At 40.7% G+C, this 26,711-nt stretch overlaps 1 long non-coding RNA gene and 1 other non-coding gene across 2 annotated transcripts in view; both read right to left on the reverse strand.

Annotated features, from left to right (window-relative positions):
* The window catches only part of LOC139698856 (uncharacterized), a 222,059-nt gene that overhangs the window by 50,927 nt on the left and 144,421 nt on the right, over positions 1-26,711 (reverse strand). The window lies entirely within an intron of this gene.
* TRNAS-GGA (transfer RNA serine (anticodon GGA)) lies at positions 19,421-19,496 on the reverse strand. Its single transcript has one exon. It is a non-coding gene; the product is annotated as a tRNA-Ser (tRNA).

Raw genomic sequence — 26,711 nt, forward strand, 5'->3', positions numbered from 1 at the left:
AAGCGAAATATTCTTCCACAAATGGCATCAAATAAACCAGGAGAAAAAACCCGAGAGAGCTCCATAATAAAGGAAGGGAAGGAAGACCAAGAGAGAGAAATAAAGAGGATGAGGACGAAAGGATAGAGAATCGCCGAAAAAAAATAATGATACTCCTCAGGGGAAGGATAAAAAAATAAGAATGGTTGGAACAAAACGAGTAAACCCACCGAAATCCGTATTTTTCCTTCTCATTCCCCCGTAACTCGCTCCTCCCACTTACACCGCCCAGACAACGGGAGTGTTTTAAATAATGGATTCATTTTCACAAACCGCGTGCTACGCCGCCTCGGCCCTAGGAGCCCAACCCCCTCCTTCCCCACCCTGGCCTTCCCATTCCCTCCGCCACCGCGGGGCAGGCAACCCTTGAAGCGGTTATTTGTTGAGCTGGTACATACGAAAAGCCTTCCCACTCACCCATCTACCTTCCTTCCCTTTCTTCGAACTCCAATGCCATTCCCCTTACGCCTCGCGTTCCCCTCATCCCCCTCCGCCTTCTCCTGACAGAACGTACGAGCCTCTTGTCTGGCCAATGCGACTGCTTTTCGCATTTTTTTGCAATGTTTTACGAGGTTGTGAGGCGTACGCAAGGAGAGTTGAGATACGGGAGTGAAGTGAGGAATGCGATGAGTTGAGGAATACTGGGATCCCCAACGCCGATGAGCGTAAACCACGAGGGAGTACGTACGTAAGATGCTAGAAGAAGCGGAATGGGCAAGAGATGGCGCTGAAATTGGAAAAAAAATATTTAATGAAATGTGTAAAACTGGCCATGAAAGAATATTTGACTCAGATGCGCGTCTAGATTATCCACTTGTCTGGCATATTTATCAACCAATTACAGCAGAAAGTACACCTCTTCCGGGCGAAATACGGAGAGGCCTCGTGCGGACTTCATGTTTAAAAAACTGTTGCTTACTGCGCTCCAAACGTGAGAGGAAATTAGAACATAAATAATTCAATTTGTATTGTACTGTTTTCGAATGAATACTAATTTGAAATGATATTACCTAAAATATGAATTCGTTGACGTGAGATAGAGAGAGGTGTCCAGAAGAGAGAGATTTCTACAGAAGCAAGGAAAAATTTTTATGCTCGAAGGATAAGGTATTTTCTGGGATGGAATAATATGTTGGAATCATTCAACTCAATACGCAGAAGAGACACCGCATCCTCGTGAGGAGAATTCACTCGTATGCGAAGTAAGATCCGCAGCATCGTGCCAAAGCATTGGTGCTCGGCGGTCAAAGGTCATACCATCGTTTTCCTTTGAACAGGAGATGTTTGGTCTCTAGCTTTTTCTATAATTTTCTCTAAAACTATGCAGCAAATGTATATTTATTTTCCCACTCCGACTTATACCGTTTTTCCGCATGGAAAATGTTGGCTGAGTTTCAAAATCAATAGTTGTAAACCAAAACATGATTACAACAATAACATGGAACTAACTAATATGGATACATAAATTAGGTTACCATAAATAGGAGAAACAAAATGAATACTCTAATTTCACCATGCTGGATTCATGATGAAAACGTAAATTAACTTTTGATGGAGAATATTCATGCTCAATAGCGTCTCTCTTGCATCTAAGTCTAATATGAAGATTTCCCTCATACTTCCTCCTAACACTAGGGCCTTGCAGCGACTCGTGGTGCATTGTATTGATGTAGATATTTCAATAGAGCCATAACCAAGAGAGAACATAGCAGCTAAAAAAAATAACCGCTGCGAATTGAAGATTAGTGGCAAGCAGATTATTATTTACCAAAATTAGGGTACAAGGGCACTGCTAATTTTTAACCCTATCAAAGTTAAGTATCTTTGCATAAAATTAATATGTTCATCATTAAAAAGTAATTTGAAATATACTGAAATTCATCTTGTTTTCATACTTGAAGAATATAAATCTACCATTTATTTTGCTACGCAAAAAAATATTATTTTATTTATTTCTGTGCCTCATTTTATCAAACGCAAATCCATTAAAAAAGGCAGAAGTCAAAAAATATCAATTAAACCCATTATTTATTAAATAAGTAGTAATTGTAGATAAAATATTGTAATAATAGCCTTCTTTCCGGGAAATAATATTTTACGGAATAAACTATAGATAGATGATATCAATTATTTTAAAAATCTCGAGATACGAATTATCTGTATAGAATCAATTATTAATCTTCAGTTTCGTAATATAGTATAATACATTCAACATAATATTCTGGATGGCTGCGTGATTTATGATAATAATAGGCCGGTAATTTTGCATTTCATTCAAACGAAATACTGTCCATAGAGTTAATAGAAAATGATTACCCTTTTACATGTTTCATGATGTGAACGCAAACGATTGTGCCTTTGAACACGAGTGACTCACCGCGCTGCTTTTTTAACATTGATTATAAATATAATGTCATATGACGTGCATCTGGTCGCTCATTCCCATGTGCGGGCTCCTAACCACATAGTTCTAGTTCCAACGGAAAATGAATGATCTACGCTGTTTCGATCCTTGCACTCCCAAGTGATAAAATTTCAGCCAAAACATTTTTCGCCAGTGGATAATGCATACACGCTATTCCGTTAGCAGAAAACTACTCTTGTGAATTCAGTTAACGACCTCTTTTGGACGAAGAGCCGCGAGAGAACATTTCAGGAAAACTCACCAAAGCAAATGCCCACTTGAAGGCGATGCTCGGAGAAAAGAGATATAGAGTATTCGTTGAATGGACGAGGTGTTTGGCGAAAAAAGAAATTCTCGGCAGAAAAACGAAGCAAAAGGTAGTGCAGAAGAAAAAAAGATAGGGGATTACGAATGCGAATCGGGGGTGCATTGCAAGCGCGGTGTTTGGCGATAAGAGATGGGACGCCGGGAGAGAGAGGCTCCCGATGGCGCCATGCAGCGGCGGCGGCGGGAAATAAGTATGCTTACGCCTGTAAAAAGTGCATATTCATATTTATTAAACACATAGGTTGGAGTATTAAACAAATACCCATGTATTGCCTCGCTTGGGAGACATTTAAAAAACGAAGACTGCGGGCATAAATTATGCATTTTGAAAAGTACAAATCATTCAAGTGGATCACTGGCACGAGGAGATTATTTCTAACGCCTGTAAACATAGGTATGAGACCCCAGAGTGATATGTTAGGAAAATTGACTGCTGACCTGATCACTCTAAGGAATAATTTTCCCCTAGCAAAATCCGAAGGCACGACAACGGAAAGCATCATTTAAAACAAATCAAACGATAAACACCCTAATGGCTGGTAACCTAAAATCCCCCTACCACACGATCTCCTTTGGCTTTCAGGGAAAGATGTACATAGATGTAGAATGGAGTGGGAGAGAAGCTGAAAGGAGCCAATGGGTGGTGCTCCGAGGGCCATTTTAGAGCTGAATGGATGACGGCAAGAAAAGGAGTAAAAGATTGTCCCTAGCGCAGGACTATGGCTCCGGGCGTGAATTTCGCCTCTCCCCGCACTCATTTACGGAAGAGGATTAGGAGAACACCGAATAAATTGGTAAATAAGTCGCGGCCAACGTGGGTGGGGCGAGGGCGGGGAGGGGGAGTTGAAGAGAGCGATGGTCGGGGAGATAGAGGGGGAGAGGTGGGATTGCTGAAAGGAGACGCGGTCGTCGACGTAAACCGTGGAAGAGGAGGGAGGAAAAAATATTATCCGGAAGGAAAGCGGATACCAAGAAAAAAAATCCAAACTGCAGCGAAGTGGAGGTGGGTGGGATGAATGCGGTGCGGGAATCTGAGAGACAAGGGTGAGGCGGGCATAGAGGAAGGTTTTTATTTACGGGCAACGTAGGCAAATAAAAATGAAACAAATGAAAGGGAGATTATAGGAGAGCGCCCTTTAATGCTCTTAGTAAGCGAATCCGTGGTCACAGCCTCCCCGGGCTCCCGAGGATGAAAAATTGGGTCTCCAAAATCAGCGGCTCTGGAACCCGCCCGAGTCGGTAAGTCGACGGTGCCAGGAGAGATTCGGAGACTTCATGCGAAGAAATGAAAATGCCCCGGGACGGTAAAGAGGGTTGAAGTTCGCGCACAGACTAAACAGAGAATTGGACTACTACTCGTCCACCGCAAGATTTTCTTTTTCTATGTGAAGCACTTCTCAGCAGTGAACAGGCTAAATTTAAGTCAAAAATTAAGAGAAATCTTTGTTCATACGTGACGAGAAGCCTTATAAACTACTGCAAATGTTTCACTCATGCAATTAGCTCAAAATGGCTCATTAAGTTCTACTATTCCGTCAACTTTCTATAAAATCTTTGGCAATAGTAACATAACACACATTAGTTTAACCTCACAGATTGAACCAACCTTTTTCTTTTGTTTCTTTAATGTTGTCCAAAAAGTTTAACTTAAAATCAGGATTCAATTAAATACTAATCTACCAAAATTGTGTATTTTAGCGATTAATTAACTAATTTAGAGTTTTTATTTGACATACTATACATTAAAAACGTAGTTAAATGTTGTGTCAAGCAGCATCTCTTGGGAAAGTATATTGATTTAAATGCAGTCATGATGTTTCTTACTGAGTCAATGTTATGTTACGCAAGATTAAAAGTGGGTAATCTTATAGTAGATTTATTTTCCCAAAATATAAATCTAATTTTTATAAAAGCCATCAAACCGGATAATGGAGAAAATCCACCCATGCCAACTTACGTAAGATTCACTTAAGACTTGGCGTGTATTATTTGGTAGCAGTATCACGAAGAATGTAATGATGAATTATTATTTCAAACCCTGAATTTTTAATGGTATTCAAATATAATTTGTTTTGTTTTTCTATTAGGAAGAGAATCAATGTCAATCAACTCATACACACTTCACCAATTTCAGCAGTAAATTAGTCCCTCTTCATTCATGATCAACCGAAAAAATAGGGAATTGTATGAAAAAATATTTTTCTTCCAAAATCTTCAAACTATCCAGTGATACTAAGTTAGAAATGCCTAATGTACAATAAAATATGGTAATTAAATGAAGATTGAAGAGGGTAAAAAAACTTTTGAAAAGGCGAATAAAATGTAAATGAATAAACCATCTCAGAAAGAAATGTTCCAATCGATTTTCAATTGCAATCATGTGCAATTATCTTAACATTAGACCTCAAGACAAGCACATTACATCACTTAACCACACGTTAAGACTATCCAAGGAAATTAAAGAAAACAACTAAAAGAGTATATTAAATCTGTATCCATTATCGGTGCAAGAGCAAAAGAACATTTGCACTCATCTCGGCTCAGCCTGTGTGACGCCTATTTCGTGAAATATTAAGCTAGGGGATGAGCACCGCAGCTTTCTCCCTTGGAAGCTTTTATCCTGCTCTCAGAAGTCTAAGGCGTATGCCTCACCCACCCACGCCCTTTCTCCACTAAATCCCCATGCCCTCTTTCCTTCATCATCCCTCCCTAACCACCACCACTTCCCCCTTGGGTAACCTTTTTTTTACCCTTCATCCTCCCTTCAATCCTTACCTCTTCCAACTCGCTCACTCACTCGCTAGGTACTCTTACCCCTCACCGCCGCGGAGTTAAATTTTAAAAGGATGGGATGAACGTCACAAAAGTCACTGAGATGTTAACACGGGTGGGAGGAGAAGAGGCAGCTCCGGCAGGGAACTCCAGAATCAGAAACTTATTCACAATAAAGGAGTCGAGGAATAGGTGGGGTGGGCCGGGGTAATGGGCGGAGGTCTTGCGAGGGGAAGCTTGGGAGGAAGGAAGAAGGAGTGGAGGGGGGAGGGGCCACCATTTGACTCCCTTGCATCTCCTCGCTGCAATTTCAACTGTCTCGCGCCGGGGGTGCGGGAGAATATTCATGAAGTCTAGTTTCGATGCGACCCCGACCGCTGCCTCCATAAAAACCGCACCACTCTTATCCCACGCCGAGCGTCGCTCTTCTCGCCGTGACTCCACTTCCTCTCCCCGACGCCCTCCTTCCGCGGATTCCGTAGCTACATCCACGCGGATAGGATGATGGAGTAGGGGAATGGTAGGCTTCAGTATTACGGCCCCGGGAGTTCCGGGGGAGGTTAGGGGCGCACTCGGAAAGGAGTATTCACTATCTCCCTCTACTCTGCGTGGTTACCCCGAACGTGCGTTCACGAAAATGGGAAAAGTCATGGCACGTGCCTTAATGAACGAGCATATCTGTTCGCAATCCTGGGAATGAAGCCACAAGACACAAGCGCGGACGGTTCTAAAAGGAGACGGCGGTGATTCGTTGCTCAGCATATTATCTCATGACCACGACACGATGACCCCGTGTTCGTCCCTCTCTCTCCCTGCCGTCATTTGGTCTTATGGGTTATCCTTCCTTTTCTTACAAAGAAGTACTATGCATGGCGCAGAGGAGAAAGCGTTCTTGGAAGAAATCCAAAGAATTTAGGAAAATACGTAGGTGCAGAGCATTTTGAATGAAAATTGAATAGTAAAGAATGTAGCGGAGGGGAGAAGACGTTTGGCAAACGAGGTAGGATAAGTATTGAGATGTTTAACAGAATAAACGGATGTGGAATAAATGCGGATAGTTTCATGGAGGGTAAGATGTCAGGTTTTTTCTAGTTAGATGATGTTGAAAACGTTGGAGCGTGTTATATGTTCACTAAAAACCCAGCGTAAACCATTGTATTAAATATTAATACTAACGCCATCGTTTCTAATGCGGGCAGAAAACTTGAACATTTCAAAATATAAAATTTTTTAATATTAAATATTTTTGAACGGACTCTTTGATAGCAAAAGTGTCTGGGTATCACTACTCCAGCTGGGGCTTCTCGTCGGGCATGACTCAAAATATGAATGTTTTCTTTGAATGGTTTTATTATGACGTGTGTTTGCGTTTATTGTGATTCGGAATGATTCTGAAAATTAAAATAGTGCCTCTGAGCAGTTCATTTCAACGTATGACGTTGAGTAACGAATTTATTCGGTCCACTGCAACCTGGTCAGCGTCTGAAAATATGGGTGTCGTCAAAGGTGGGATGGCGGGCATTTTCGCGCATTGAATCATCACGGAGCACCCATAAGAGGGAGAAACCGAACAAGCGGAGATGCCTCAGAGAATTATGGACATCTATTAAATACTGACTTCATCATTCCCCTTTCTGAAATTGTTCGCATTATCCAAATAATTGTTTAGTTTTTTAAGAACATAGCCATTATTTCCAAAATAAATAGCTCGAAAAGAAGGAATTTCAAAAATTAATATTAAAACAATGCAAAACGATAATACACAACCTACACGCGATGGAAATAGGCTTAAATATTTGTAAAACGTGGTGCATAGCTAAGTTCCCATTATCCTTGATGATGCCTGTGGCGTTCAGTTCAGGCCATAGCAAGTACTGACACAGACAATGCGATTCAGTCACTGTAGGAGTTGTCTAATTTTTGAGGGAATACTTAATTTAGTCACTCAAAAGGGGTAAATGATAGGATTATATGAATGGACAAACTATCCCGAAAAATGAGCCAGAATGTAATAGTAATGAGATTCCTGATATTGCGATGACTATGCATAGGAATGAACTTCGTCGAAGGTTTAGAGCCACAGTCCCACCACGCGGATGAATACGACATCTGGAAGTCAACCTTTAAGTGGAATGTTACAATAAGTATCGAATGACCTAAAACCAGTTTTCTTTTATGTCTTTCTTTAATCTTTTTTTTCCTGTTACCTTGCCATGTAATGGCATATCAGCTATTGGAATTTCAACGCAGAGCATCGGCGTTCAATAAGATCAAAAGAAATATAACAACAGAACATTTTTCATGCCTTTGTACTTTAATAAAGAGGCAAACTTACAAGGATTCCTGGATAATTTTTACCATATCATAGTAAAAATGAAGATCATTGTGTAACGGATTATACGCATTACTAAATAGGGGTTTACTATGCAACAAATTTTTAGGATATTGATATATACTGACATTTATGCTCGCTTATGCAAATTTTGAAATTCCAACCATCAAGGGGTCAAACCATGCATCCCAGACATTCCGGATAACCATAGGGTAACCGATGGGGGAAGTGGGTTGAGCCTTGGCCCCCTCTCTGGGTACACTCTTATACAAGACTTTAATATCCACGCGATGGGGTACGAAAGAAGCATTCGTGGCATCTGTTCTTTTTATTGCGCAATATTTTAGAAGTCTCAATGGGACGCAATATCGTCATGTCCCCTCCTCAAAGTTATACTTAGCTGAATCCTTCATCTCTTTGGATATTACGTAACATATGAACCGTCCTGTTGGAGTGCCTTAGTTTATTCAGATTTCGCTCGTGATTGTCCGGTTTATAATTCATTTTAGATAAAATTTATGCAAGTATTTACTTGGAACATGACGTGGTTGACATTTTTTGTGTCCCTGCTACCAGGATATACTCATTCCAAGAGAAAATCCGCTATATTTGCATTTTCTCATGAGAAGATTATGGATGCATTTTTTCGAAGCGATAAAATTAAACCGCGTAAATTGGATTCCTCAATTACGAGATATAATGTGCAGATATAGGTATCTATTATTATTTCGTCAGATAAACTTGCAGTCGTCTGTTCAATGAAGCATTTTATCACCACATTATATACCTAACAATATGTCTTCCCTTAATTTCGAGGGACAAGAAAACTTTTTTCAATTGGTAGCCGAGCAGATTATATATTGCTTCAAGATAAAGCCCTTCTTACACATTATGAGCACACTTATGAAAGATTTCAACGGTAATACAAATTTGAGATTCCGAGGTTTGCGTGCGTATTATTCGACATCACGTTTTAGTTACTACGAGTTTAGTGATTACTCGCTTACTATACTAGTACTTACTATATAAATAGCGCGAGTATCGTAGGATATACAAGAATACATAATAATATAATTTGTTTGGAAAACTAAGCCAGAGAATAATCGAGAACTGTTTATGAACTATGTTCAAAATCTGGTTTTTATTTTTATATAAGTTGGCTCAAATGTGGGTTTAATTGGATTGAATTATTTTTACCTCTCTTTATACTACATTCCTTAGAAGTACATTCTTCATATTTTTTGAAGACTTCCATTAATAGCCCTTATGAGCTCCGAAAATTGACTTTTCAGATCAATTTGTGGTTTCATAGTAGTTTACATAAACCTATAATCTTCTAAGACCAAGAGAAAATTTTTATCACCATGTCGAGGGTTGATCACTTCACTCTCAAACAAACAAAGTAACAATCTTTAGCTTACGTAAATGACTTAAGCTAATAAAACATTTTTTGTTTATTCAAAATATATTGATTTAAAGCTTATGAAATGCTTGATGAACGATCAATTATGATATGTACGAAACACTTACATAATGAGCTTCATGACTCTAACGTGGACTCCTTTCATTCGTTCTAGCCAAGCCAAACACCGTGTGTCCACCTTTTCGAGGGAAATGGCTTTGCGTAGCTTATACATGCATAAAGGGTGGGAAAAGAGATCGTTCCTTCTGGGAAAAGATAAGCGGCGTGGCCAATGCAAAATCAGCCCCATCGATCAAAATCCCTAGTTCCTTGTTGGAAGAGAATCCTTCATTAGTAGATACCCGTCTGATGGAAGATGAAATGAGAAATATGAGCAGAAGTATAATGAAATCAAAAGACAAAGAATTATCCTTAAATTTTGGGAAAACATGGAAGTGCATTCCATTTCCTCATCCCCATACACCATCCATTGGGTGGGGGTTCGAGAGGAAGGCAACGCGGACGGAAGTGTGGAGGGAGACAGATATACCCGAAAGGAATTTTGAATCCTAATGAATCTGACTCCGCATTTCCCCCAACCGAAAAGTTTGCTTTCGTATTTGTTCCCACTTTTGTGCCAATTCCGAGCTGCATTCATGAGGGAAAAGTGAGACGATAAGGGGGAACGATGTGGATGAGATAGGGAGATATCCGAATCGTAACACCGTTATTGATAGGACGGAAAATGTCACTTCTTCGGAAACGTCGAGACATAAAAGCCGCTCTGAAATAATTTCCTTTTGGTACTGCTTTTAATTAAAACTTTTGGGTTTCCAAGCCTAGGAATAATTTCTATTTGAATGATACCACGTGCAGTCAATACAGTCATGACTGATGCGAATATGAATATGAGTATGAAGCGAAATACACTGATGGGAGTAAGAGAAGTTTATGGATTAGATTAGACTTAGGTTAGAGGCAGAAGAGGTACTAAACCCATTTGAACTATGAAACTAATCCTAAGAAAAAGAAAAAACCCATGCTCGAGACGAAATTCTAACCCAATACCTTTGGGATGGGGATAAGTGCATAGTAAATGTAACGCGATAAACTACGCAAAAGATAGGAGTACGCCTCTATGCATGCAACATAATCCACTCTTCGACGACGCAGTCACAGAAATGAGATAAATAAATATATGGTAGCATGTAACATACTACCTTATGCTAATTTCAGTAGCGTACGTATACATCTCATTGCGAAATCACTTTCCGATGTTAACCATTATTGTACCCGCGAATAAATTTCATCTTTGATGAACCAATATCTCCCACGTCTTCATTTTCAACAAAATAGCCGAGTCAATCCCCACTGTTTTCTAAGTGCTCAATTTCATTTCTCAGTGAGCTCTCGTTTTAACAGATTTTTTAAACTTATTCAAATACAAGTATGATATACGTCTAATTAAAAAAACGTATGAATTATTGAATACATTGAATAATAGTATTATATTTCAAAATTAAATCAAATGAATCCGACTGGAATGTAATTCCTACAATTTTTAATCTAGGTTCAAGGGCGAAAAATGACATCGGCAAGTTGGTACCAATATATTGTGAACCAATAGTTGGCCAAAACATTAAAACGCGTTTACTCACAGTATTGCTTGAACGATTCAATCGCTCAACCTTTGGCACTGCTCTCTCAATGCTACGCAATAAATTAATTAGAAATAACCACGAAAATATAGAAAGTGCTTTACCTACGCGTCTCTAATCTAAACACCGAAAAGTGAAGGTATATTGAGAAAAATAACTGTGTTTTTTGGGGATAATTAAATATCCTTGTTCGGGCAGAGAAATAACACTACCACGAAGACACTTTAGAGAGAGAATTTCTCCCTCCAAATTTGGATTTATTTCCACTTCATACGATTAACAGCAAAAATGGTTTAATTCATAAAAGCAGTTTTTAGTTGTAACTAAACAAGCGGGTAGAGACAGTTAACTTGAATGATCGCTAAATGTATAAATTAAATGCCAATAATCACTTCAATTTTATTTAATATTTGTAATGCTACCATATAAGTCTGGAATCCCATGTTGCTTTTCCCCCATTTTTTGTGGTGTTCCAAAAAAATAGCAAAATGGCACAATATTTAGCAAATGATATCGTAACAGTCTCCATAGAAAAGTATTTTGAACTACTATCGCTTAGCATCGCGGTCCCATGAGCTAATATCGGAAGAACTTTCTTTGGTAAGAGGAGTCATCACTAATTTTTTCCGTTTACGACCAAAAGAAGTAGTTTTTTTTAGGTGAGCAAACTTTTGGATTCCGCTCAAATATTTCCCATGCGGTATGAGTCACCGGACGAAATAATTGAATAAAGCTTTCAGGCTCGGAAAACTTCCTCCACCCCTTTGGACATGAAAGGACTTTCTTGCGCCCTCCACCTCCCCTCAATCCCAATCTTACCCGCCCTCCCTTGGCCACTATTCCCCCACAGTTAATGGCCCAAACCCCTTCCCCCACCCTCAACCTCCTCCTTTACAGCGGAAAAGTCTTTAGCGGTTCGCTCGAGTGGATTTTTTCAAGAAAACAGCATAGTTGCGGGCACCGTGCATTCGGCAGGGGACCAGGTGGGTGAGTTAGGAGTGCGGGAAGACGACTTTGTTTGGCTCTCTAAATATATATATATATATATATATATATATATATATATATATATATATATATATATATATATATATATATATGTGTATATATATATATATATATATATATATATATATATATATATACACACATACACAAAAGTACATACATATGGAGAAGCGGAGGAGACTAAAAAGGGAAGTAAGAGGGTAAAGAAGGTAAGAGGGGAAGTAAAGGACGTGGGAGGCTGTGGGTCGACTGGGAAAAGGAGGAGGACATCATCCAGCCATTTAATTTGTCCTCCTCTTCCCATCCTAAGCCACTTAGCACACTCTTTTACTCCATCTCTCATCTTCTATTTTTTTCCCGAGGGCTTTCTCCTCCCTTTATTCCCTTTCCTCCAACATTTTCCCTCCTTCCTCATTTTCCCCTCCCTCTTTCCAATCCCCTAACCACTCCTCGCACGCAGCAGTAAGCCAATTGCCTCAAGATGCTCTTCCTTTTAGGAGGAAGCGGGGGAATGACCGAGTGAACGGAGGGTGGTTGGGGCTAACAAAAAGAAACTAAGTACACGGTTTTCTTACGTCGCTCGTCTTGGATGCTCATTGCCTTCTCTCTCTTTTGTCCTTCGGCTCCACCTCCACCCTTTCTCTCGCGTCCTTTTCACCTCTCCGTGCAAGCCGAGTAATCTTCGCCTTTCCTTTTGACGGCCCCCTCACCCCACTTTGCCTCCCTCCCTGGTCTTCTCTCCCTTCGATATCCTTAGCGAACTCGCGAATGCCATTCCTCTTTTGTTTTGTATACGAAACCGCTGGCAGGTTCTGCTCGCGCAGTGTTCACCCTGAATATTTTATCTCCTTCCTCTTTCCATCTAAATTTCTCCGTCTTCCAACTCCTTTTCTTACCCCGGGAGAATTAAGAAAAAAAGACGATCATGAAAGTACAAGAGAAAAAATAATTTAAGCCGAATTCGCGGTGAATAAAAGGGAGAACACGAGTTTCACGTTGTAGATGCATGCCCTTTATCAACCGAAAGAAAATATATCGGAGGCTTACTCCCCCTTTTCCCTCCCTCTCCTTTTCCCTTACTCTTTCTCTCTCTCTCTTTGCAAAGACGGACCCACTTGATCTTCCAAGATCAAATACTTTCGTGAACGATTCTGACGTTTGCCCAAGATGGGGAGAGACCCTTTGCAAAGGAAATCATTTTTATTATGAATTTCTCTCTCAATACCAATTCAATGGCTCGTCAAAATTCCTCATTTCTAAGTCTAGCTTTACTAATTACCTTGTTTGTCAACGTTATGACTCATTTAATTCATATTCAATTGATTTTAATTTATGTAGTGGCTAAATTATAAGCTGACTCTCTAAATGAGAAAAATAAGAGGTAATCATCAAATTAGAGAAAATCCAAAATATTTATAAAATTAATAAAATGTATAATTTTACGGCAAGAAACATGATATTTTATTTGACCTACTCTAAAAATTAATAATGCATGGCTTTATTTCTACAAAAACGATTTCGCAAATTTTTATCTCATGGCAATAAGCAGTTTTTTCTCGTTATACTTAACTCAGAATCCTCAATAAAATTTCAATTTCCGAGAATAAAAAATGGTCTCCGGAAAAACATCTTAATTGATCGGGAAACCATGTTTATTTCAGAGACGATGCCCTTAAAAAGAGCCAAAATAATTTTGATGAATTTTATTCAAAAATTTCCACGAATCTGCTGAAATCCGCGTGTGTGTGTTGCACCAAAGTTTAAAAATATGTAATAGGAGGCAGAATACCTCGCAGGGAAGTCATTTAAGGGCATCATAGAGTTTATTTGAGACATTTCACGATAAAGTACTCTTTATACACACATAATGATAATAATAATATTAAGGGTCGAGAATGTTGAGCATCACGCTACTGCGAACGTATAATAATATTCCAGGTTTAATCAATTCCTTCCTAAATACGGCTTCAAATTCGAAGAAAACTTCCTCATTTCTTCTTCATAAGTGAATAAAATATGATCAATGATCTTAAAACTGATGAAATTCTCTTTAAAGATTAATCATATCAGATATGATTATTGCGAACCATAAGGTATCCGAGAAAGCCGAATTGTACGATTATTGCAGTTATGAAAAAGTAATCGCAAGGAAGAGAGAAAGACAAAGATTGTGATAGGAATGGTAATGATAGGTAACTGGGAAGATTCCCTACTCTCAAAGACATGATGGGGTAAGCGGCATGCTTATAACGAACCCCTACTCGAACGGACCCAAAGCAGGTCTCTGGAGAGAATCCGGTGGTGAGAGTGAAAGGAAGGACTCTTGAAGGAAGTAGAGAGGAAAAAAGAGAGAGTAGGCAGAGAGAATCTGTGCAAAGCGGAGGAAAGGTGGCCTTTCTACGTCGAGATGAGGGTCAGAGCAAAATGAAGCACTCACTGAGTGTTAAAGAGAATAAATATAGCGCGTGGAAAAAAATACAACATTTTCTCCAGAAAGTAATCAAAGGAGATTCCTAAAATGGTTCTTTTATAAAATACAAATAAATTATTATGGCAATAAATATGAGTGAAGGAAAAAATGTTTAATGATCCATGCAAAAAAATGATCACATTACCGAGATTCTAAATGTCTTCAGATAAATACAACAAAACCGGGCATTGGAACTTTAGCTTACCCTTAAATTTTATTGAAACGATTATTTTGATTCTTGTAATAGTAATGTATACATACGAACTTTTCAACCGGAAACTATGATAACAGCAAAACTAACTAATAAGAAATTGAAACTGTCTTGGACAGAAATTTCCATTATGAAGGTGTATCGAGTGAGAATTTAAACTGTGAAAGGGGGGGGGGCTTGACGGTGCATGATTTTAGACTGGGTATGATGTTAGACAATGCGTGATTTTGGACGGGGTGCGATGTTGGACGGTGCGTTGTTTGCGCGGTGCGATACTTGGCCATGTGTGATGGTACTGGCTTCCTATTTGCTTTGACTAACATAGTATGTAGCAGCTTATTTTTTATGTATTTATTGACACACTTGCTATTGTTTCAAGTTCATTTGTGATACTGAGGATTTGTGTGCCACCCGGGATATTCTGCACACGTATTTAAATAATAATAATATGTTAAGGCTAGCACTTGGTTCACCGATTTAACGAATTATACGCATGTACGAGGGTAGGCTGAAAAACGAATGCGCACATGCTTGTAGGCAACAAACAAAATGACCTCCTGGTGGCATGTGGAAGTAACATTCCCCAACTTGCGTACCAAATGCGTAGATTTGAGGTCGTTTCCTTTATCCAGTGTATTTCGAGAAGCGGAAGTATGGAGACGTATTCTAATGCAATGTCAACGCGAGTTAAACAGCATGCTGTTATCGAATTTTTACCTGCTGACATAGTGACTCCTACTGGGATTTATAGTCATTTAAAGGCTGTTTATCGTGACGATGCTGTTGATAGGTCTACTGTTAATCGACGGGTAGTAACATTTCGTGGTTGCGAGCCGGGAAAAGCCAGAATTGTTCATGAAAAATGCAGCGGACGTTCGATCACTGCCAGAGACGATACACATCGCAAACTCGTCGAATATTTGATTCAAAATGACCGGTGAATCACTCAAAAGCATATTGCGAACAATATTGGAATATTCAAGGAAGAAGTTTGTCGCGTTAAAGGCAGTCTGGCGCCAATAATCTTGCAACATAACACTCGTCCACACATCTAGCACGCACTTGGAGAAACTCTGCGAAGCCTGAAATTTGAACCAATTCCTCACCCTTCTTATTCTCCCGATTTTTTCCTCAACTCAGGGACACCTCAAGGGCCATCATTGCACCTCGGATGATGAGGGGAATCATTTGTTTTTGTTCGCGCTCTACAAGCATGTGTGTATCGCTTTTCAGCCTACCCACGCATTTAATCGCAGTCGGATCGCAAACGCAGAAGTTTTGGATTATAATCTCATCTCGTATTGGATATCACCTTTATCCTAGGAATACTAACTTCATATTTTGAGGTAATTTAACGGTAGTTGTTTCAGCAACCAAAAATAAAGGTCATTACTACTTACTATACTAAAAATTATGAGAAAAAACTCTCTTATTATATTTAATTTGACGAATACATTAACTTTTACGTATTTACAGCTTTAAAGCTGTATTCAACGGTAAATCTTTGTAGTTTCTATTGCAGTTATTGCCTCTAAACGCTATCCAGATTTTTATACGATGAAGCATTTGCGTAGTCCGAATTGTTTACGCCAAACTACAAGGATGGTTCGGTGATCAGTATGAAAGCTAGTGCGAGAGGTGCGAGGGAAATTAGTTTCGTCCCAAACACAGGACACGCATAAATCTGCAGGCGGAGGGATTTCGTGTCGCTGAGCGGAATGAAATGGTCGGCGATGGCGGCGAAGGGGAAGAGACGCGGCAGCACGGGCTGGAGGGGGGGGGAGAGATATGGGCCGACAGATAAGGCCGTGAAAGAGGAGGAGGGTGGCTAAGATTGGAGAGGGGGAAAGGGATCTACTGGAGGAAGCATGGTGTGAGGGAGAGGCGGGCACGGAAGAGCACGAGGAGACAAGGCAGCCAAAAGTCAAGGTGAGGGGATGAATACCAAAATCCCAATTCCTGACCGGAACAAGGGCTTCATTAAAGCATCCTCTCAAATTAAACGTTTGATGGAGGGATCCGGGCTTGCCGGGACGGAATTGGTGGGGGGCGGGGAGGGAGGTGAGAGTTTGGGGGAGGAGGGACAGGGGGGTTGGGGTGGGATGCCGAATCGAAATGCCTTCCGGACGAATGCCCGTCCACTTCTCCTTTGCCGCGCCTCCTCCTCCGCCCATTTCCCTCACCTCCACCGCCGACACACGTGCTCGGCCATGGGCACGGAATTTGAATTCGGCGACGAAAAGCCCATGTGATCAACGGCTAATAATCATCATTCATGCTTAATTTCGCTCGCTCCAGATGGCGGCGGCAGGAATTGCACGAGCCGCGTACGTGTCCGAGGCCCTCTACGCGAGCTTAGGTCGGGTTACATGCGCGTCACTGGGGAGCAACTAAAGGGAACGATATGGAGAGTAGGTAGTTGGGTGCTCACTGATAAGGGCATTTAGTTTCGATTCAACGTTCAGCGATTCATAGGCATTCAAACTATATTGATTAATGAAGCACCTTAAAAATATCGCGAGATCACAGACTGATTTTCGCTTCAATCCCTGACGAAGTTTGAACCCCACGTTCAAAGCGACTGGTAGGCTCTTCCTCGTGAGTTCTCTCACTAGAAAATAAAGATTAGATCAGGAGTAGTAATTGCTAATTTTTGTCCACGCAGGGATTTGTATCAAAAGTATTAATGCACTAAAAAATCGGGTTTGCAATATTAAATTCACTTCGTGCTCAGTAGAACATGAAGGGGTTAAAATTTTTATCTTTTACATCTTTACTTATGTAACAAGAGTGTATGGAAAGGAAATATTGACGAAACAAATTAAGGTAAAGCGAATTAATGCCATGAATGTAAAAACGTGCGTTATGTGTGTACACGCATAAGACAGGATGGTAGGAGCTGTATGCGGTTACGATTGATGGAGTTGTTTTGCCAAAGGATGAGTGGAAACCATTACAATTGTAGCACAGTATGGAGTCCATTCTGAATTAAAGGGCTGATTTTAAAGTAAGGAAATGCAAAATATTGCCTCTATGACAAAATTAGTTTCACAAGAGGCTGACATCTTTAGATCCATGATTGTTTCGTATTTCTCTCCTAAGGATCGAACAGTAAAAATTTCAAAGGACTTGGCTCGGTGGAAAATTGAGAGAATTCTGAATGAATTATATTTGTCGTCTGAAATTGCCCCTTATCTTGATATAATATTTAAGAAATCAATGGCAGAAGAAAGCGTGCCAAGCGGCTGGAAGATGGCTTCTGTAACGCCCATATTTAACGGAGACCGGGAGAACCCCAGTAATTATAGGCCAATATCGCTCACCTCCATCTCCTGTAAGATTCTTGAACAATCATTGTTAGTTCCATAATGAGATACCTCGATAGCCAAGATTTATTGATTAATAACCATCACGGGTTCCGTAAAGGTAGATCCTGCGAAACTTAACTCGCACTCTTCGTTCATGATATAATGCATTCCGGTGCAAGTAATATTCCAGTTTGTGCAGTATTTCTAGATTTTAAGAAAGCTTTTGATAAAGTCCCTCATTGCAAGGTACTCGCGAAGTTGGAAACTTATGGAATACACGGGAGTATTATATGCTGGATTAGACAATTCTTAAAAAATCGTGTTCAAAAAGTCGTCCTGGATGGTGTATCATCCGATGCTGTTAAGGTCACGTCAGGTGCACCACAAGGAAGTGCCATAGGCCCTAACATGTTCCTTATTTACATAATTTACCTCAGTACCGTGGTTAATAGCAGGCTCCGTCTTTTTGCCGACGATGCGGTTATTTATGGGGATATTCGAAGTCGCGAAGACAGAATCGCGTTAGCTAACGACTTAAATGCAATTAAGACTTGGTGCGATACATGGCAATTGGAATTGAATTTGAATGCGTGGTAATACATTTTTGGGAAAGGAGTAATTCCCTCCCATTTAGTGACAAAGTGAAACAAGCAGAAATCGCGAGGGTAGATTCATTTAAATACTTGGGATTAACAATTACTCACAATCTGTCCTAGGGTAAGCACATACGAGAAATATGAGGTCGTGCTAGTAAAAAATTGGGATTTGTAAAAAGAGTGCCAGGTAAATGCGACCGAAAAGTGAAGGAACGATGTTTTCTTGCCCTAGTCAGGCCCCACCTAGAGTATGCTGCCAGTATATGGGATCCTCAAGAGATAAATTTGATTTCGGAATTAGATCGAGTTCAGCGGAGGGGGGCTGGATATGTCAAACATTGTTATGGCCAACGCAGTAGCGTAACTACTTTGCTAGAAAATTTAGGCTGGGATTCCCTAACACAGTGGCCTTTACAAAATAGATAAAACTTTTTACAAACATTCAAAGATGGATCCTTTTCCTATGCCTACAAGAACATAATACGAACCCCAACGTATTACGGGCGGAGGGATGACGAATATAAGATTAGAGAGATTGACTGCAAGACTGACAGGTTTAAAATGCCATTTTATCCCAGAACAATTAGAGACCAGAGTGCTTGTAATCTATATCCCCCATGAGTCAGTTCGACTCAATAAGTATTACCCTACAAAGTAGGGACTACGCATGGTTATATATATATATATATATATATATATATATATATATATATATATATATATATATATATATATATATATACACACATTCAAACACGAAATCCCGCCAAACGGCGAATAAATACTCATATATACAGAAACATATATAAGGAAAAGGGATAGGAACACGTATAAAGGACGAACACAATAGAGGTGGGGAAGGCGGAATCGAACGGATCACAAGAGTAAAAAATTTCCTCAACCGGGACTCGAACACCGGATCTTTCCACTTTCCGGGCGGATGCTCTTAACCACTTGAGCTATCGAGGATATGTAATTTACCCTGAGATCCGTGGGTCTTATATGTCGCCAAGCGCCCCGATTCTTTAGCCAAGAGGCTATGCGTGCCACGAAACGCACTGTTCTTTTCCTGTATGATGTTGTATGAATTCTAACCACTGTCCTTTCCTCTTGTGTATTGTCTATTTCTCCTTTGGTGGGTGAAACAGCCCCCTGACGCCATCTCTTGGCTAAAGAATCGGGGCGCTTGGCGACATATAAGACCCACGGATCTCAGGGTAAATTACATATCCTCGATAGCTCAAGTGGTTAAGAGCATCCGCCCGGCAAGTGGAAAGATCCGGTGTTCGAGTCCCGGTTGAGGAAATGTTTTTACTCTTGTGATCCGTTCGATTCCGCCTTCCCCACCTCTATTGTGTTCGTCCTTTATACGTGTTCCTATCCCTTTTCCTTATATATGTTTCTGTATATATGAGTATATATATATATATATATATATATATTTTTTTTTTGTAGGTTCCCCCCACCTTACCCCATCCATTTGAAAAACTCTTACCCCCTCATCCCTTACCCTTTCCTCCTGGTGATACACCCCCTGCCACACACCTTTTTGGTGGCTCGCAGGGTATTGACGTAGATATTATGATGAAAGAGAAACAGTGTAAAGACCACACGATGAAGAGATTTGGATTGGGAGTGAAAGATATGTTTTAGGCCTTCGGTGGCACATGAGTGATGCATTTTCCTGAATAAAGATGTTTCAAAATATATCAATCTATGAATAATGATGAGAATACCAATAATAGCATGAATGGAGAGATTTATTTATTTCTTTTCAAGTCTTTAGTAAACCGATGAGTATGTATGAAATCGCACATACATGCGTACGTGCGTGCAGCGTGCATTTATATATATATATATATATATATATATATATATATATATATATATATATATATATATATATATATATATATATATATATATTCAAACACGAAATCCCGCCAAACGGCGAATAAATACTCATATATACAGAAACCCTTGGCTGAAAGAATCGGGGCGCTTGGCGACATATTAGACCCACGGATCTCAGGGTAAATTGACTATCCTCGATAGCTCAAGTGGTTAAGAGCATCCGCCCGGCAAGTGGAAAGATCCGGTGTTCGAGTCCCGGTTGAGGAAATATTTTTACTCTTGTGATCCGTTCGATTCCGCCTTCCCCACCTCTATTGTGTTCGTCCTTTATATGTGTTCCTATCCCGTTTCCTTATATCTGTTTCTGTATATATGAGTATTTATTCGCCGTTTGGCGGGATTTCGTGTTTGAATGTGTATTTGGCCAATGTGGCTCATCTCTTTCTTCTGGCTATGCGTGCCACGAAACGCACTGTTCCTTTCCTGTATGATGTTGTATGAATTCTAACCAAGGTCCTTTCCTCTTGTGTATTGTCTATTTCTCCTTCGGTGGGTGAAACAGCCCCCTGACGCCATCTCTTGGCTGAAAGAATCGGGGCGCTTGGCGACATATTAGACCCACGGATCTCAGGGTAAATTGACTATCCTCGATAGCTGCCTTGACAGCAGGACGTGCCTGTGTTCACCGAGTGTCTAAAATCGCCGGCGTCCGAGGCTTCGGCCGCCGGGGTTTGGAGAGCGGCACTGCCGGACTCTCTCGGAAATCGAGGTTCCGATCGTGTTTTGTTTCGAGCGGCGGTTGACCGCCTAGTTCATCAAGAAGCGTGCAGTTTGACTCTCGACTTCTTCCGCCGGGAAGGCCGTACTTTTGTTTTGTTTAGTGGATCAAGACTGACCTTGACTCCTGGTGTAGAGCTTAGGCTCCTTTTGTTTGCTACCGCCGGGTGCGTGTGGCGTGGAGGGAGCGTTCGTGAGTGTTTTATTTCCCTTTAAAGTGCTCGTTTTTTTTGTTGCGCTTTCCTTCTTCATGCTAGTGTGCTGAATTTGATTTCTTCAAATGGCTGTGCGCCGCTTAAACACGCTCGCCTTGCAAGTTGACGAGAAGGCGAAGCCCCCTACCCCGTTGGAGGTCCACCTCTTCACGTTAGAGTCGCTGGGCCTCACACCCGAAGAGATAGTGGCGATCCAATTTGGATACAATCGCCATTTGATATTCCTGAAGTTGGCAACCGAAGGTACAATGACAAGGATTTTAGACAATACTCCGCGGAAACTACCGTTTCCGTCTTTAAGTGACCAGAGGACGACAATAACAATTGACGAGACTTCCGGCAGCCCGTGTAATGTCAGGGTTCTTTGTCTCCCCGTGGAGACCCCATTGGAAGACATAACAGGCGAGCTCCAACGCTTTGGTAAAATCCATCGCTCGTGGGAGAACAGGTGGGAGGGAGACAAGATGGCGCGGGTGCTTACTGGCACCAGGGTTGTGCGGATGACGGTCGAGAGAAATATCCCCTCGTACCTCCACATCGGCGGCAACCGGGCCATCATCATCTATGAGGGTCAGCGCCGCACTTGCGCCCGCTGTAACCAAGAAGGCCACGAGCGCAAGACCTGCCCTCGGAACCAGGGAGGTAAGAGCTATGTGGAGGCAATGACGATGCCCTCCAACCCTAACGCCGCCGTGGAGATGGACGAGCCCGAAGTGGCTGTGGAGGAGAGAGCGCGGTCGCTTCTACTCATCGAGGGTGCGGCCCCGGCTGCTCCCGTCGGTCCCTCGCATCTCCCTTCAATTGGAGGGAAATGTCAGCGGGAGCGAAAATCGTCAACGGAGGAAAGGGAACCGAAAAAGAAGAGGACAGACAAACCCAAGCTCCTGGTCTCGAATACCGATCTACAAATGGCTCACGTACCTACCACCTCGCCTAATATCACACGACCTCCAGCCCCCGTCTCCGTGAGCTCGTCAAATGAAGAGGGATGGTCTTTCGCCTCCCCTCCCCCCGCTCACGCCATCGACGCCCTCGCTACGCAATCCTTGCATCACGGGTTTCAAACACCCCGAGAACCTCTGGTGACAGGTGAGGAGGATGCATCTGATTGCAATGTTTTCCCGTCCCCAACAGCTCATCCCTCGATCCCTTTATCATTGACTGTAAAGGAAGCGTCACCGACCCCGGAAGTCGACCCGCATACAAGTTTCCCAAAGTCAAAAATCCCACATACCCCATCTTCTTTCCCCATTAAGGACAGCCAAGGTGTCGACGATCTTCCCAGCGCTTCTCAAGATACGGACCACAAGCAACTATCGCCCCTGATTTTTCCCGACCACAATCCTTCCGCAGATGAGCCCCAGCCCGCCACTCCGACCCTCCCCGAGGGTACCTCCTGCCCCTTGGCCGCCCCCAGCGGTGCTCCTTCGAAGAAGGCCCCCTGTGGAACGCTGCCGAGTTACCCGGTCTTCGTGGAGACCACGGCTGGCTCTTCCTCTTCGGACGAGGCCGGGGGGGAGGGATGTGGCGAAATGCCGCGTCCTCGCTCGTCGACCCGTTGGACGAGGCGTCCCGGGAAACGGCGAAGCACTCGTCGCCCGGGGTCGAGTCGCGACCGGAGCGACGCTAGCCACGATCAGAACTCTGGGAAGTGATGTCCGGTAGCCACCCGGTGCCGGACACACTTCGTCCATCGTTGAAGAGTTTTTTTTTTTTTGGCTGAATGACTGATTGAATCGATAATTTCAACCCTGCCATTGATAATTTCTTACAATACATAATTTTCCTTTGCTAGCTAAAATATCCCTCCTAATATCTGTGGACCTTGTCTTCCTTTCTTTTTTCATTCTAAATGTAAATGGTCAAATGTACGAGTATGCGTCTGTATGCATATGCTTATGTATGTGCGTGTGGATGTGCATGTGTGCGTATGTATGTACAAGTGGATATGTATGTGGGGTATATGTATCATGTATGTATCCATGTATACACTTATACTGAAGAAAAACATGATATACCCATAATCTGTGACCTGATATTATGCATAATGCTAACAAACTGTGTAATATTCTGAGCCGAATAAAATAATTTATATCATAGCTCAAGTGGTTAAGAGCATCCGCCCGGCAAGTGGAAAGATCCGGTGTTCGAGTCCCGGTTGAGGAAATATTTTTACTCTTGTGATCCGTTCGATTCCGCCTTCCCCACCTCTATTGTGTTCGTCCTTTATATGTGTTCCTATCCCGTTTCCTTATATCTGTTTCTGTATATATATATATATATATATATATATATATATATATAATATATATATATGTGGGTCGCGGTAGTCCAGTAGGTAGAGCGTTGGACTGCTGACCGGAGGGTCCCGGGTTCGATTCCCGGGCAAGGGACTCTGGGCACCTGCAGCTCCACCCAAGCTAAAGTGATTTTTCGGGTACCAGGTCTTCCTGGTAAACCATAACCGGCACAGGGAAAGGAACTGGCCCCCCTACCCTGATGTGTGAATTTCACACGCCTTCGGCTTAGTACTGGGTGATCTCTACCATCACCTACTAAACCGACCTTCGGGTTGATTACTGTGTTTATGGTATATATATACACCATAAACAGAGTAATAATATACCCCAGTAATATATATACCATGGTTATATATATATATATATATATATATATATATATATATATATATATATAACCATGTATATATATGTATATATATATATATATATATATATATATATATAATATATATGTTTATATTTTATTTTTATAACCATTACTATCAAGGGTGAGTAAAGCCAAAAGATACTAATTAAGTACTTTTTTGTATCACGCTTTGGAGACAAGATAGACCCTAAATCCCCCATATATTTTCCTTTTACCCTTCAGTTGTCCTTCTTCATCGTATACCATCACTGAATCCTCCTTGCATTTCTCGTGTTTTATACAGGGAGATGATTACTTTTATTGTATCTGATAAGACAGTTAAATCGTTATTGCAGCAATAAGGAGGAATAAGGGCTATTTAATATGGGTCAAGCCACTACTAATTTGTCAACTGTGTCTAACAGGGATAAAAATAAGTGAGAAGGAAGACTGCTGCATGTAAGGAAACGAAAGTAAAAGTCTAAAGCTAAAAAGAGAAACGGAAGGATTAACGTGCACGAATTAAATGTTGAAAAAAGATAATCTATTAAGACAACGAAATGAGACAAATATATTGCAGTTGAAAAGGTGAATGGTGAAGTTAGTAAAAAAAACGGAAGCAATATATTGAAGTGTTTTTGGAAAAATGACACTAGAGAAAGTGAAAGGCTGTGGGTGCTTCTACAAAAGTTCTTCCACTGAATGCAATTAGAATGTAACAAGGAGTGCAATGAATAATGAGCACCTGAAGATGGATAATGATGAATACAAAGAAGAAAAAAATACAAAGAAATAAAAAGGATGGAAATAATATCCTTTTCGGAAGAATATATAAAGAGCAAAGCAAGGAAGGTACAAAGAAACAAGCGTCATAAAGATGGTGAATTATTATATTTTCTCCGGTGAATTCGCATTCGGAAATAGTTTCAGGGAGAATTTGAGAATTTTGAGATTTCAATTGTAACAAGGGTTTCAAAAATGCTAATTTGATGAAGGTGAATTTTAGTTACGCACAAAATTTGCGCAGTGAAGTTCGACTTTATTTATAAAAAAGTTACTGTAACATAAAATTGTTATGCCTGGTAAATGTAGTACATGACATAGAAATATAAAGTCAATTATTAGATATTGCTACTCAGTAAAAGCGAAATATTAAAAATATTGCAGCAGATATAATGGTAGCTGACATTCCGAGTGCTTTGATTTAAATTAACCCTCAACTAAATCATGCATGCTTGGCAACCATTTCTGATGAAAGCTTACATTTAACAAATGAAATGAGTTCATGGATAAGGTTAGTACTGCGCTTGTATATGCAAATTTGTGCGTTCGTGTACATGCAATTAGGTGTTAAACCACTGGATAAAGTCATAAACGGTAGTATACCTGGTGAGGGTAAGTTTTAGATGAACTATGCCCCTACACATTACTATACGTATTCCTAAGTCCTAACAAATATGATACCAAATATCTTACAAGCGCAAACTACTAAAATCTTAAAATAACTCATCCTTAATCATGCAAAATTTTGACCTCCATTAATTCTACTCTATGACTATTTTTTTACTCCCTCTACCTAGGTTTTTCAGGCATTCACCTCTCTATTACCACCATTAGCATAATATAGCCTCTAATTATCTCCTGCATCCTATTGTCGTACCTTTATCGAATTTTTCCGACAGCCGTCTCTCTTCACCTGCCACACCAAGAATGTCATTATTGGTTTTCCTTCCCATCCATTTTACTTTCTCCATTCTCCACCCAACTCATGCCTCAAAAGTCTGCACAATCCATGCTTATTCTCTTGCCTCAATGACCATGTATCCGAGATATAAAGAATTACCCTTCATGTTAAAGTTTTCTTTATTATTTTCTAAATAGCATTACTGAAAAGAGCCTGTCATCAACCCCCCTCTTTAAAATCGATCCTTTACCTAACGTAATTATTCTTTTACATCCATAGTACTCTGCCCATCCTACTTCAAAACACTTCCAAAATAGATTTACTGTTCTATCTGATCCAGCTAATATCCCCCAAATTTAATTTATGGCGACGTTTTTATTTTTTGAGAATCACTTTACCTTTGTTTTCTTATTAAATAATTCTCATCTCATGGCAATCACAATGATGCTTCAAGGAGAAAATTAATGATTCCAACTCGTTAGCTGAATAGCTAATTAATGCCTGATCATCTGCAAATTTGATTTAAAATTTCGCCACCCACTTTCCCTCCTGCCCTCCGTCCTTCCTATGCCCTGCTTACCATTTTCTTTGGATGGAAAAGAATAGTTGGTAATGTGCACCTATTTCTTATTTCCCTGCGTAACAATTCCCTCTCTAACTGTCCATGTCCTATTTTCGTTTCCTCACCACTGACGTTTGAGACGTACACGTTCCGACTGTCCTCTAACCCTCCAGAGCACTCCTATCTTCTGCAAAAACATTCATTGGTTGTTCCAGTTTACTCTGTAAAACTCCATCTCAAAATACACGAAGTAAACAATAATATCTTGGTTCCAGTATAATGAGTTCTGTAAATAGGTATGTTATTACTGCTACTGCCTCACGCATACCCATTCCTTTTCTAAACCCTAACGTATATTTTTCCAAGTACTCTCTCCCTTTCTCCTCCATCCTTTGTCGATGGCCTTAACTACTTTACCGTGTCTGAAATGAAATTTTTAACCC

This window comes from Hetaerina americana, unplaced genomic scaffold (assembly GCF_022747635.1).
Source record: "Hetaerina americana unplaced genomic scaffold, ioHetAmer1.1.p SCAF_10, whole genome shotgun sequence".
Classification (NCBI taxonomy): Eukaryota; Metazoa; Arthropoda; class Insecta; order Odonata; family Calopterygidae; genus Hetaerina; species Hetaerina americana.